Source organism: Phalangium opilio, unplaced genomic scaffold, assembly GCF_054372755.1.
Source record: "Phalangium opilio isolate 3A_F unplaced genomic scaffold, DU_Popi_V2 ptg000662l_1, whole genome shotgun sequence".
NCBI classification, from domain to species: domain Eukaryota; kingdom Metazoa; phylum Arthropoda; class Arachnida; order Opiliones; family Phalangiidae; genus Phalangium; species Phalangium opilio.
This window is the reverse complement of record NW_028324246.1, coordinates 1,382,324-1,397,938: the sequence shown is the minus strand read 5'-3', so window position 1 is coordinate 1,397,938 and position 15,615 is coordinate 1,382,324. Positions and strand designations below refer to the sequence as shown.

The 15,615-nt window shown below is 36.5% G+C and overlaps 1 protein-coding gene across 4 annotated transcripts in view; it reads right to left on the bottom strand.

Annotated features, from left to right (window-relative positions):
• The window catches only part of LOC149588273 (uncharacterized), a 43,256-nt gene extending 29,429 nt beyond the window's left edge, over window positions 1–13,827 (bottom strand). Inside the window, exons 1-2 of one of the 4 annotated variants that reach the window (XM_089862873.1) lie at window positions 13,396–13,827; window positions 12,742–12,805 (exon numbers count right to left, since the gene is read on the bottom strand). The gene's annotated coding sequence lies outside the window, so the exon portion shown is untranslated. Of the gene's footprint in view, window positions 1–4,669; window positions 5,176–6,117; window positions 6,254–12,741; window positions 12,862–13,395 lie in introns of those variants that run through there. The other 3 variants (XM_089862875.1, XM_089862877.1, XM_089862876.1) reach the window with 3 other exon arrangements.
• Window positions 13,828–15,615: the final 1,788 nt, after the last annotated feature.

Below are 15,615 nucleotides of genomic sequence, written 5' to 3'. Positions count from 1 at the left end.
TTCCAGGTTTTCCCTGATCTTTTTAGGCCGAAAGTGTGAATGTTTACAGCACGTTTTAAGTGGTGCTTATAATTAAATAAACTCTCTATATTAAGTTTTCCAATGTATTTGTTGCACCAAAATGATTAAGAAACATTTTAACTATAAATAACAGTCCGAGAGATTTTTCAGAGAGCATTTACTTCACAAAAACCATTCTAGACAGCATTTTTAAGGATTGCTCTAGAGTTTTCTGAGTTAAGAGAGGATGAGGAGAAACTTTCATTACTCTTTCAATAAAGACAACCCCAGGAATATTACCCACTTAAATCAAATTCCCTGAAATTTTTAAAATTCCCTGACTTCTCCCTGACCTTTTCGGCCAATTTTTAAATTCCCTGACTTTCCCGACTGAGGAGAGGCGAAATAGTCCGGCCTCCTTTTACGTCCCTCCTTGTAATTTGAAAGGGGACTGGGACTATGGCGAGCGAATACTTTGGCAACTTATACCTTCTCTCTAATAAACTAGATATCACTTCTTGGTTTATCAGAAACACCTTGTATAGCCACTCCAGATTTAATCCAAACAGTTCGTTTTAAATATTAAATCAGTCTAAGGTGTCTACAGTGTTGTATACCCGATCAGGCTTATAATCACGTATGGTTGTAGAGCGAAATTACTCGATACCCATGGGAGAGTGACAGTTCGCGTTTACTAAACAAAATTAATCACAACAAAGGGGAATGTTCGCCAAGCTAGCTCCACCTATGGTTAATTTGTTTAAAAATTCATTTTTAATTAAATTAAGGCAACGAGCTCGGCATTCGCTTAAATGAGTCAAATTTCCAAGCAGAATATATTCATGACACGTAGTCGAACGTTCATAAGATATGTTACATAAGTTTGTCACTGGTAACTTAGAAACTGGAGCTTGTCATGAAGCGACTGAGGTAGGCCACAGATTCGAAGTAAAGCGACGCCTGGTGAGGCGCTGTCAAGGCTTAGTACAGACTGAATAAGAAAGGTGGACTACAAAACCGCGTGTAGTCAATTCTCGCTTGTCGTTCTCGAACTAGCTCTCAGTGTTACGTAGTATAGGAAGTGTTATACTTATGAAACATATCTTATAAACTTATGGCTAGATCTATATGAATTTTCAATTGAATCAAAATTATAAATTATTTCGAATTTCTTCCACGTATGTTATCGAGCATTAAACCGATTCTAAGAATTATTTTCTTAATTTTAAAGTCAAGTGTAAATGATTAAAGTACGTGCTCCTACGTTACTCACGTTTTATTTTATTTATTTATTTATTTATTTTTTTCCAATTAAAGATGTAGTTTACTCGCAAATATCACGAGCTCTAGCGAGCGACAAACGCAAACATTAACCAAGACAAATAATGTATTATTCCTGTATTTGAAAATTGTAAATACGCTTCGGGCTGCCGGAGTAAGCATTGTCGGAAAAGCTTACGTTTGCTAATAACTAACATAAGATGAAAATGTTAATATAGCAAAGGAGAGCAGCGTTGGCTTAAGATATACGTATACTATTCCGTCAAGGTGGTTTGGTTATTTTTCTGGCAGTCGTTTTAAAAGATGGTGTATACCTACTCAAGGTTAATCTGCATGGAAGGTTTTGGTTACATTTTGGGCCGCCATTCTCCATGATCCTTGACCTCTCAGAATAGTGTCGACTCCCTCTCCGCGTATGATTACATTCACGACCTTAGCACAGAGAACACGAGTGAACTATCAAAGCTGTTACTTTTACCAGTCCCCATAGCGTGCACAGTCTATTCGCGTGCATCTAACTGTCTCACTAAATAACTAACTAACAGGGTATTAGCGCATAACTACGTTTGTCATTAAAGAACCGCACGGAGTATAAAACGAGGAAAATTCCCTATACACTACAATATACAGTCTAAATAACTCTTTGAGAGCGTTCCTCATACGAGAACCTCTAAGTTTTCACCTTCGTCACCTAAAAGAATACCTCTAATTCCTTGTGAGTTTACTGTAAAACTTACAATAAGTTTACGCGATAACTTTAACGGTCGAAATTGTATCGAGAAAATTGATTAATTTTGAAATTGAATCGATAAGGTCGTGCTGTATATGTTTCAAACTTTAGCCTATGGCATTTGCTCGTTAAACTTCTCCAATATAAAGGCGATCGTAAACTCTTAATTAACCCGTTTTAATACCGCTTTAATGTAGAATTCAATTAGATCCAAGTCTACCGCGTAATACACAGAGTTGTTTAGCTATTCGAGGCCAGTGGGGAAGTATTAGGCCTACCTTCATTTATCTTTCTTTTATATTTAGAAAAAGGTCGTTCTTTTAAGGTATAATGTTATGGCACCTGAACTTTTCCTTTAAGAACTTTGATAAACATAAATAATTTAAAGTACATTTCTCCAGTAAGAAACGCGCAACTTTTGTCTACAACTCCGTTAGTTGCAGGAATAAACACGAAACAAACAAAAAGGGTATAGTGAGCCAGGGAAGAATCATGAATTACATAACTAAAGTATTAGGATGATACAGAGTGTCATCCTTCTTCTAATATCCCCTTCTGTTACTACATACTACACAGGTCTAATTACAGACGGTTTTTCCAGAGATGTTTTTATATTGAATTCTATTTCAATAATACAAGGGTTCCGTTTAAGGCGGTACTATCCCTTCAAAGATATAAACTAAGTCCAATTTGGAAATTGAGTTCCATCCTGACCAGCAGTCATAAAGATTATTTTATGCTAGTACCCTACCAGAATTCCAGATTTATCGATGTCTATTACGAACAATAGAAGCTTAGGACGATTGTAAAATACCAGCTTTTTCTTGGCAGTTGAACCAAGAAGTTTTACTTTAACGCGATAACTGCGGTTTTTGTATATAATATCTAAATTATATTAGCAATATAATATCCACGAAGATGACTCGGTGGTTTTTAAAGCTTAACCTTGAACGAATGAAGTTTCGATATAAAGTTTGTTTCCTGATAAGTCTGCCATAAATTAAGGGGGATGTTCTTTTGATTGTCCTAAGGGACACTGTTTTCGAGTTAAGATTGGATGGAGTATTTTACGGATGACCCCTTAAATTTAATTAAGAAACTGATTAAAGGCCGACTTCCATCGAAAAGGGTTCTAGCGAACTGAAAACCGAGCAGCGAGTCTAACAATGGAGCCGCGACCGTGCCGATTTTCGAATCCCCGCTGGGGTAAAAGATGGAAGGGTTTTAGCTAACTGAAAGCCGTGCAATGTGGTTATAGCGAACTGAAGATACACAATAGAGAATTTCCTTCGGGGGAAAGCAAAAATTCGAGAAGAAATAAATTTAAAAGGATTTCTATTGTTCATCTTCAGTTCACTAAAACCACATTTCACGGCTTTCAGTTAGCGAGAACCCTTCCAACTTTTGACCCATCGGGGCTTCGAAAATCGGCACGGTCGCTGCTCCATTGTAAGTCTCGATGAGCACTCGGTTTTCAGTTCCCTAGAACCCTTTTCGCTGCTGGAAGTCGGCCTTTAAGACAATGATTTCTAATTTAATTTAATTTAGGGGTCATCCCTAAAACACCAATCAAATCTTAACTTGAAAACAGTGTCCCTTAGGGCAAACAAAATGGAGATAGAAGTTACATTTTCGACTCAAAATCGTCCATGCACCCAAAGAACATCCCCCTTAATTTATGCATGGAGACTTATCAGAAACATGTTATTTACGTAACGGGAGATAAGAGTGCAATAAATGCAAGTCAGATATTCAGTTATAGCTCTGTCTTTCAGACACATTATAGTTGGTTGGATATTTAGTTCGATCAATTATTCAAGTTTAAAACTTAATCTAAATTCAGACTTAACCTAATAATTTGACTTTTAATAGACGAGGACAGTTTTAGATTTAATCCCTTTAGTACAGTCAAAGGTACATCCGATTACTCCGAGTGAAGTGACTGGCACCTCCTCGAAAATTACAACAAATTTAAATACCAAGCGAGAATCATTAAAATTTAATCCTTATTTTGCGTTAATTTTATAAAAAATTCGGAATAAATTATTGAAGTTCTTTATGAATTAAGGCAAGCTAAAACAAATTAGAGCCTCATTATTCCTGAAATATTTAATTAAGTCTTACAATTAAGTTTATACGAAAAATGTCATAATTAACTCGTAAGAACTTTTAAAATAATTCAATGCAATTCCAAGAACGCAATACCGGTTTTTTCTGGTTATTATTAACTATAATTAACGCAACATACTTAGACTAAGTATTTAAATAAATATAGAAACTTGGTAAAATACAAAAATAATCTAATTTTCTGATTAATTTTGTGTAAAAAACTAAAAATCTCAATAAAGTTTTGCTATAATTAATTTATGCCCTAATTCCACCTTAATGAACTTTTTCAAATCTTATATAACTTCTCGCTACAAACAACCACGTTGTAATTACTCATTGCCTATCAAACTTTTCGTAACCTCGCTCAACATTAAATTAGACAAACAGATCACAAACGTGACTGCAGTGAACTCATTTAGGGGTAGATAAAAATCCTCAAAACATTTTCCAAAGAATTTCAAAGTTTAAGAGATTTATAGCCTATAGCCTAACTATTGAACATCTTATTAAAAAAGGCAATCAATAAATATTAGTAGATATATCACTTACATTTATTTCGTAGAAAGAAATCAAACCTCGTGGTCTGTTATCGTTCTGTTTTATGAATGAAACGAGTCGTAAAATTGTAAAAATCAAAATCACCCTCACTGCAGTTATCTCTTTTTAATTAAAAGTTAAAAAGAAAGAAAAAAACGTAGTCTGACGCAATGAAACCGAGCAAAATATAGTTCAACGTTTCTCTTCTGAAATTCTGATTCGATATTATAGTTTAAGAATGTTTTTAGGCGCGTTTCGTGAAGCCTGGTCGCGTGGTGCGCATACGCTTATCTGGGGACAAGGTGACGACAAACTGTTGCAATAAGCGGAGGATTCCCTCGCTTTTATATCGAATGGCCAAAAGTCTCGAGATTGGGGGGACGATATACTTGTAGCAGAGAGCTGGCGATGTACTTCTCTCCGATACACTTCCCATCCTATTCTAGATCGAGCTCTTTTCTCTCTCTACTTGAAAACGCTGCCAGCCAAACTGACGCAAGCAGGATGAGATTCGAAAGCTTATATTTTGAATCGGAGTTAAAATGTTATAACTTTCAAAACTGAGGAATTTTATGATATAGATATAAAATTGATATTCGTAATATTGGGTATGTGGTTTTCAAATTTATGGGAAGTGTTGAAACAAGTGGGATTTATTAAGCTGTGGAAGGACAGAATGGGCTAGGTTAGTATTAGGAGCGAGGTTAGGGTTGGGTTAGGTTAGTATTAGGAACGAGGTTAGGGTTGGGTTAGGTTAGTATTAGGAACGAGGTTAGGGTTGGGTTAGGTTAGTATTAGGAACGAGGTTAGGGTTAGGTTAGGTTAGGTTAGTATTAGGAACGAGGTTAGGGTTGGGTTAGGTTAGGTTAGGTTAGTATTAGGAACGAGGTTAGGGTTGGGTTAGGTTAGGTTAGGGTTAGTATTAGGAACGAGGTTAGGGTTGGGTTAGGTTAGTATTAGGAACGAGATTAGGGTTGGGTTATGTTAGGTTAGGTTAGTATTTGGAACGAGCTTAGGGTTAGGTTAGGTTAGTATTAGGAACGAGGTTAGGGTTAGGTTAGGTTAGTATTAGGAACGAGGTTAGGGTTAGGGTAGGTTAGTATTAGGAACGAAGTTAGGGTTAGGTTTATTTTAAAACTTCAACAATCTTAAGAGATAGGATATTTTGCTTGCAAAGTCTAATGAAACGCCGTATAAGAAAATCAGAATATGAAAGTTGGTTCTCTCATCTTCTTTCATCTGTCTTCCATCCTTCTAATCATAAGTTAATCACCCGTAAATCTGCATCCAGACAAAATAGTCTAGCCACAACTGAAAAACTAACTTTCATAGTCAATTCTGCGTCATTGTCGTCTTTGCGCACTCGCATGATACAAAAAATCTACATCGCAGGCGATACAACGGTTACATTACGCGTCGTTTCTGACTTAAGGTTATAGACTTTGTTGTTTGAGACTTACGTTAAGTAGACCCACTCGAAAATGTAGGCTTGTCGTGGAATATAATTCTACATATTCATAATTTAAACTAGAGATGACGTTTCTTTATCTGTTTTAAAATGGGCTCAGACTTCGGAGACTTTTGAGAAGAGCTACACGCCCAATGATTTGGTCGTAAAGCTTTTAAAAATATTTGGATCTAGCCGCTTCAAGCTGGTGTTTTTTTTTATCTAATTGAATAAAGACATGTAGCTCGAAGGAAAGGCAGTTGATACCGTTTTATTATTGAGCTCGTCAATACTACAAACGCTGTATCGTGAAATTTTCATATCAACTTTTTCGAGTCAAAAATCGTAAAGTTAAGAGTTCACAGACATAATTAGCATAATATATTGCTTAATAAGGTGCGTTCCACGTAGTAGTTTTAAGTCATTATTGTCTAACAAACAATTTAATTATCTCGATAGGATAAGCCTCTTCGATGTAACCGCATTGATATGTATAAATACTAACGTATTATTTGTCATTTATTTATAATCGATAAAAAGGTGCCTCGCAACTTTAAAAACATCGTTTTACCAAAAGTTCATAGGTTAAACCAAAAAGTATACGTTTTTCTCAGCCCTTGACTATAGACTGCGTGTAAAACGAGAAGCAATGCTAGGACCCTCCTCTCAAGGTTTATAGAAAATAGTAATCTATGGTGGCTATCAAACAATAATTCTTGGTACTAGACCTAGCATCCTCTAAGCCGGAAGGGGATAATAGATGAAGTATCATACTCTGAACGCTCTTAATACTTCATGGGCTCACCCTTTTCGTTTGCTTTTTTGCTCATAAAACTTCAGATAGGCATCGCACCGTTAGTACAGTTTGGTACTAAATCCTCAGCAATCAACCCACAAACCTTGATTGTCTTGACGTGGGACAAAAACGCACAAGCGCATGCATGCGCCTTGGCAAATAGTTAAGCAGCGCTAATAGAGTAATGATGAGGGAACTATTTATCGCGTATGATTCGGTTTAGTAACCTTGAACACTCCAAATGTAAATGATGTTGGGAAGAAGAATCATCAAGAGAAGAATTATATACTTCTGATTGAAACTATACGGTCGTAGCAAAGGGGTTGGCACTATTCTGCGAGGTAAAGGTTGGTTTCTCATATTACACGGCGGGAGAAAGCTTCAATATAATATACTTTATGTTATGGTAATCTGAGAGCATGTTTTCTAGTTGACGTTTATAACTGTCTTATTCCACTCGAACACCAGTCTCTATACAGAATATTATTGTTCCATCCACAAACAAACACACACCTGGAATTGATACAAGCCCAATAACGATATCTTAAGGCAGAGTCTAATTGCTTTTTAATTGGAGAGGCCGTCCCAACTCCGTCCCGACGGCAAGTCAACACTCAACTTTCTTTGTATAAGCAAAATTTCCTTGCAATAAAGGAGGCGGAACTTTAATTGGAAATATGTCAAGAAAACTCGTCATTAAAGAGAACGGGTCTAGAAGCGATACCGAGCGCTATAGATATCGGTACGTCCTTTTCTTGCAGGTTTGCTACATGGGGCGTCGTCCCACCCAATGGAGGATCATTTCGTTATCAATAATAAAACCACGGGGAAGTAATGGTTTTCAGTAGATCGTGACATATAATCACGCTGTTTCCTTCTAATTACTGTAATTACTAGATACTTGGCATATAGACTTATTTTGCTCCGATGTTTAAGTTATAGTTTCGAATATACTAAGAACCGTTCAAATGGGCAGTATATGCTCTAAAATGTCAACTCATAATTCTTTTAAAAAAGTTTCATAAGGAATACATATAGCTACTTGGAATCATTGCGTAGCTATCTCAAAGTATCTAGGCGGATTTTGTCATTATGTATGACGAATTTTACCTATTGCGAATAATTTATCTCGCTGCACGTTGAAACTTGGGCGAGCGCCTGATCTCGCGTTGGTAACAACCAATGAAATCACAGGTTAAACAGGGACGAAATTTTTATATTGAAAATCCCTGACTTTTCCAGCTTATCCCTGATCAAATTTCATCAATATCCCTGACCATTTTAAGGTGTTTACCAGAGCCAACTTCATGATAACACCTGGACCATATTTAGCATTGCTCGATGCATGGTTTGATACAACAAAGGAAATCCCTGACTTTCTCCCCCATTTTTAAAATACCTGACTTATCCAGGTTCTGTATGAACCCTGAGTTAGAAAGACGTGAGAAATCAGAATTATGAGGTGTGACGGATAGTATTCAAGCCCCGCCCACAAAACCCGGAAAGAAATCAATTGGGGAACAATATGATTCCAATTAGCAGTATGTATTACTGATTTTACAAAACAAACGTGATTTAAAATTGCACGTGCGTTGGAAAAATGCATTAAGGATATGTTTTAAGTAAATCTCCATAACCAATCAGATGGCTTTGATACTTCCATGAGTTTAAAAGATATGTTCCATCAGGTTCCATAATGCTAGAGACTTACAGCTCGAGAACGACAAGCGAGAATTGAAGTCCTACACTCGGTTAATTTTGCAGGACTTCCATCTTCCTGTTTAGTCTGTACTAAGCCTTTGACAGCGCCTCATTGCAGGCGTCGCTTTACCTCGAATCTATGACCTACGTCACTTCATGACAAGCTGTCAGTAACCAGTGACAAACTTACGTAACATATCTTATGAACTTATGTATTTTATTTCTTTATCCTCTATTAGAGCTAGAACTTTCGGTTGGCAAGGGAGGTAGTGTTCACTTTTAGACTTTATTTTAACTTCACGTATGTCCTTTCGAGTATAGAGTCAATTAGGGGCAAAACTTTTGGGGATAGCATTTTTGGCTGTTCTGCCTTTGGCAAAAATAGAGACGGAGGCTAAACGTTCGGTAGTTTAAGATTTTTCTCATCATTATCGGGGTCTCAGGTAACCCCTTACCGATTTTCAACCATATACCTAACCCGGAAGTATAGTTAAAACCCTTTTTTAAGGAAAAACATACTAACATCCGCCTCAGTGATTTGATTTACAGATAGCGGGCGAATCATTAAACATAGGCTTTAAGCTTTAAATCAGTAACAACATAAGTTCATAAGATATGTTGGCCATAAGTTTGTCACTGGTTACAAACTAGAGCTTGTCATGAAGTATAGGTAGTGTCATACTTATGGAACATATCTAATAAACTTATGAAATTACGCGGGGGGGGATAAAGCTTCAATGAAGTATACTTTATGTTTTTATTTGTGAACCTTTGGCTTTATGGTAATCTGAGAGTATGTTTACGGCAAAACCGAGTGTAAATAGTCAATTCTGGCCTCGTTCTCGAACTAGCTCGAGCTGTAAGTCTCTAGCATTACGAAGTATAGGATGCGTCATACATATGGAAGATATCTTATAAACTTATGGTAACAATGATTGTTCTATAGAGTTAAGGAGATTCATCTCGAAGTTCATAATTCCAAACCAATCAATAGGACTGTCTGTTTAAATTGCAATAAATTATTAATAAGTTTAAGTAATAGACTTATATTAACAGCGACTGTATAATATTAAGACGATCAAGGTTCGAGGTCCGTCTATAGAATATAGGGAAACAGTGTAAATCTGTTGAAATGCACGGAAATTATTCCATAAAGGTTTTTTCATTTCTGGCCTCCTTTTTTCAAGATGGCGTCGTATTAGAAAAATCTTTCTTTAGAGCGTTTATACTAATTAAGAGTAACGTAGCTGCAAATTGTCAGCTTTCTAGGTAAAGCTGTTTGACCTGGTCGTTGATTATCAGTCAGGACTTTGACTTATATAAGTCTGGTCTAAATTAAGGGGGATGTTCTTTAGGTGCACGATTTTGAGTCGAAAATGTAACTTCCATTTCCATTTTGTTTGCCCTAAGGGCCACTGTTTTCAAGTTAAGATTAATAAGGAGTATTTTTCGGATGGCCCCTTAAATTTAATTTAGAAGCTGAACAAAGACAATTATTTCTAATTTAATTAATTAAGGGGTCGTCCCTGAAACACTCCTCTAATCATAACTCGAAAACAGTAACCCTTATGGCAAACAAAATGGTGATAGAAGTTTACATTTTCAACTCAAAATTGTGTACCCAAAGAACATCCCCCTTAATTTATGCATGCAGAATTATCAGAAACACCCTGTATTATATATATGAAGCGTAAAATAAAGGATGTTTAAGCATAAAGTGGGAATAGAGCGTCATTTAAAAACGTGCATAACTAAGTATAGTGTGGGAATATATAAAGATCTGAAAATATTAATGAATTTCTATTTTATACATGAACTGTAGTAACCAAAGCGGCCGAGGCTTTTAGCAATTGACCACACCACCACGTGTCTAATCAAACAGAGTGACGACATCGTAAAAGGCTAGTCTGGTGTATGCAACGCAACTCAATCTCGGATTTCATAACCCTTAATTTACGTTTCAATCAGATATAAGGCGATATAAAAATATAGCCACCACGTGACCATCTTCCGAGTGTTTATAGATAAGCCCTAATTCTAAATCACTTTATTAATAAGGGTGACAAAGCGGTTAAATTTAGAAAGCAAACATTTACGAGTCGAGAAGGGGCTTCATTCATTAAGTGCTCTTAACTGGTTAATAGTTGTATACTATATTAGATGAAACGTACATCCTTGTTTGAACAAGACGTAGATTATAAACCATACATTCGATACGCGATTGAATCAATAACGGAAATAGTTAGTAAGCATATGTTTCGGGGGTATAGCTTTCATATATATATTACCAGAAGTATATAATACTCCTCTTCGAGAGAAGTGTACCAACCACAAAGCGGGCGAGGTAATTGTAACACGATTCTTCCCAACATCATTTCACATTTGGAGTGTTCAAGGTTACTAAACCGAATCACATACGCCATGTAAATAGTTCCCTCATCATTAGTCTATAGAGGGCTTTCAGTTGAAGGAGGAGCTGAGTCTCGTGACATAATTTACGCTGCCATATTGGTGGGTTTAAAGTAGGAATGAAGCTGAGACCACCCAATATGACTTCCAGAACAGCGGTAAGACTTGGGAGGGTGTGACGTACTACTATCCCATCTGAAAGCTCTCTATTATCGCCTAAGTATTTGCCAAGGCGCATGCATGCGCTTGTGGATTAATTTTTGTCCTACGTCAAGACAATCAAGGTTTGTGGGTTGATTGCTGGGGATTTAGTAAATACCAAACATTTATAAAATTCACCCTAGCACGGTGCGATGCCCATCTGAAGTTTGATAAGCGGGAGTGCAAACAAAAGCCTGGGAAAAATCCTGTTACATAATAACTAAAGTATTGAGAGGATACAGAGTGTCATCCTTCTTCTATTATCCCCTTCTGATATTACTTAAGGTTTACAACGAGTTAGTGTACCTTTCGAAGAGGATGCATCCTGCAGAGTTCCATAAAGTAATGATTACCGAACTAATTAGATCAATATGCGGAGCTAATTAAAAATGAGGTCAAACACACGGAGTTAAGAGCTTGTTATCTAATTCCAGGTATTGATTTCCCATAAAACAGGAACACGTTTAGTACTAGTTATAATAGTTTATTTACATTTTGAGCCAATTAAATTTCCGATAACCGCGCGGTTGAACATAGGCGGCTCACTTGAAGCACGCTTTAAAAGGTTGTTATCAAACCATCTTTTTTAAGAAGTCCTGACGCGACTGTGGGTCGGGAAAGCCCACGCAATACAAAGCTAATATTGCTTAATAATTAAGCAGGCTAAGTATGAATCAGACTTCCGTGATATACAAGGACTATATACGCTATTGAAAGAACCTCTTAAATTCTATGGAACTTCCCAGAACACCAAGCTTCAAACAAGAAATAAATCAACGTAACCTACAACCTAAAATAACCTTTAGGCCTACTACCTAAGGTAACATAGCCTAAAATAACCTTTCTTATCTGAATATAAGCTAACCTGAAATAGCCTAATTCTATAACTGTTTGGTAGTACTAAATCCTCAGCAATCAACCCACAACCCTTGATTGTCTTGACGTGGGACAAAAACGCACAAGCGCGTGCATGCGAATTGGCAAATAGTTATGCGCTTATAGAGTAAGGATGAGGGAACTATTTATCGCGCATGTGATTTGGTTTAGTAACCTTGTGCACTCCAAATGTAAAATGATGTTGGGGGTAGAATCATGTTACAAAAACCCCGCCGCTTCGTGCTTGTACACTTCTCTCGAAGAGAAGTATTATATACTTCGTTTTTAGTAATACCTTAATTGACAACAATTAAATAAATGCTCTTAAAAACCATTTTGAAATTTAATATCACTGAAATGGGAGGTGTTATACTTAGGGCTATTAGTTACTTATGCTTTTATACAATTAAATTGAGTATAGAGTTTTAGGCTAAATTCGTACCTTATAGTTCAAAGTTTTTGAAATAGTAACAAGCTAGCAACAGCTAACCATTTTGAAACTAAGTTTTTTAGGCATTAATACCCCCTTTTCCCCAAATCCCATCCATTCCCTTCACAAACCACATTACATCCTCAACAAAACGTAACAACAAAAAGATCAAAAGATAAAGGATGAGAATAAGTGCGGAGAGAAAAAGCTACTGCAAGAATTACCTGATAAGAAACTCAATTTTCCACTCCTTTCTTTTGCGGACCTCGAATCCGCGCCACATTTTCACTTTAAAGGGAGAACGAAATGATCTAACAACCATTTTTAATCGATTCATATCGATTAAATAACATCATCATTTATAAACCTTACCAAAACCTTTCCATTAACATTTCAAAGTTTCAAAAGTAGATCAAAGTTGCAGGCGACACTCCGACAGCTGCCAAATGTTTTGAGCAAATTTACGTTAAGTCTTATTAATCTCGTAATTATTAACTGATATCAATATTTAAATCAACCCGGTTAAAATTTTCTCAAAATATACTCCAGGCCTACATTGTAACGAATTTTCAACTTTTTGTATTAGAGAAAACGGGCCTAACAAAGAAAAACTTGAAGCAAAGGGCGCGATCTTTTTAAGCGCGGAATAAAACACGTGATATGTCGGTCGCTAATTAATCACTCGTATTACCTCTGTTTATATGTAGCGCGTTCATTCAAAAGCGTGATCGAGTCGGCTGTGGTTTTTATTATAAAAATTAGGCATAGGCTTAGAAGCCAACTTTTGAAACTTTGCAAAATTATATAAATTTAACTGAAAGGTTTTGGTAAGTGTTATTTTATCAATATAAAATCTATTAATAAAATGGTTGTCATACCATTTCATTTTGCCTTTAACGAAAGCACCTTGTTTCTGTTTTCCTTGTCGTTTCCGCATCCGAAAGGCCGCAAACTCGGAAACTTAGTTATCTATAAATTGGAGAAAAACGTGTGTAACGAATTATAAACGACTACCTATTCTAGGATATATTGAAGTCTTGAAATCAAGGGAGCATGTTTTGCTAAGCCTAATCCTATTTTAATGAAGCCAATGATCTCCGAAAAGGTTAAATCCCGACTATACTCATTCAAGCGCACTACTTTTTCTCTTATGAGATTTAATACTGCGTATTAATACACCTCAGATTTCCCCGTTTTATCAAGTGAGATTGTGCAAAAATATAGTTGACTGTAAAAAAAATAATTGGACTAATTCTTCCGGTATAAATCTGATACTTTAACAACATAATACACGTATTTAGAGACAATATAAAGGAACTGTTTATTTTTATATTTCTCCGTACCTCGTGCCTGGGTCAAACCAAGGTCAATCTTACTAGCGAATCCGCGTTTTTACCACCCCCCCCCCCGGGATTCGGGAAAAATTTTATCACGTGATCGACCACCATTTACGTAGAGGATTTTGTTTTTGGCATAGCTAACTCGATGACGTTCTTGAATGGTTGGGCTGTGCTTCATAGTTGAGAAAACTAAGAGGGCACACTTTTAAAAGCTGGCAGCGTCTATATTCTTTTAGGTTTCCCATATTTCTTTCGAATTTAATTAAATAGTTATTGAAATTAGGCCAATTAACGTTCGCTGCAAACAAAACTAGAACGTTTAGGCAGAGACGGCAATGTAGCAACACACCCCTTGTGTAGAGTAATTTCTTTCCTGTATACGGCAACGTCATAACCCTCTATCTCTTACCTTAGTGATATCCCCCCTCCCCTTCCCTTCCGGGGGCAAATAGTATTCTCTAGTACAAAGTTGCCCCTAACGTAGGGGATACACAGTTCACTCCCCCTCTAAACCGAAATTACTCTATAGGTTGCCAACTTGCCTCTCCGAGTAATAATGACGTCACGGAGAGGTATTACACTGGACGTGTGTGTGTGTGTGTTTGACTTGTCTGTCACCACGGAAAAATCCGTATTTTTCAAAAAATATGATATACCTCGGCATACCTCTAAAAACATAAAGAATTAACAAAAAATAGTAGAAAATATTTTATTTTAAAAAAAATTTCATTTTAAAAACGGAATTCAAAGTAAAACATTTAGGGATTCATATTTCCCTTTTCAATGTTTAGATATCTATTTATCTTTACTAGTTTTTCGGCTTTTTCATAACCTAACTTGTTTCTTAGATCGGTCCAAACAACGCCGTATGTCGAAAACAATCTCTCGATACCAGCGGAACTAGCTGGGCAAGACAAAAGTGAAGAAACAAAATGACAAAAGTCAACCATGAGTTTCGAATTTTCAGTGTCTTCCTTCTGTTTACTGGCTAATATTAGCCACCACTTATGTGGCTTAATAGTATCTATAATATTTTGTTTAAACATAGTGGCGGGATAGAAATCACTATCTTCAATTTTGAACGCCATTACAGCCGGCAAAAAGTGTTCGTGATGTTCCGAGACCCAATTCTCAGCAATTTCCTCTTCTTTAGAGGTTAATCGCTGACCCTTATAACGTAGATCCAACATATTTGCTAGCAAGTGGCAAGGATGAATCGCGTCTTCGTAACGTTTTTTAATGGAGTTTTTATATTCTCCAAAGTGTTCGTTATCCAGAAGATTTTTCCATATTTCTACCGCTTCACTTAGTCCACAATTGTCCGACTGCAACATGTTTAGACAGTCAGTGACAACTGCTAGTTGTTTAGCCATATAACGAGCCCTGTGAAATAATTCGAAGTTATCCAGAATTTTTTCAATATCTCTATTAAGTGCATCAGGATTCTTTGCAATTATTTCTAAATATTTGCTGTGATTCGACACGTAAGTGGACACAGTTTCTTCTTGACTGTTCCATATCGTGGTATTTGGTGTCTGCGAAATTTCCCCATTTTTAGCTAATAACCAATCTCTTGGCTGGTGGTTATTCCTGAAGTAATTGTTCACTTCGACCAGGGGTTTTAATACGGTTTTGGGGGCGACTTCTTTTTCTATAAGGGTCATAAAATGCGCGCTGCAACCGTACGTTATAATTTTAGGATATTCTTTTTCTAAATCTCTTCGCATTTTTTTCATCGCATTTTCATTGTCCGTTACG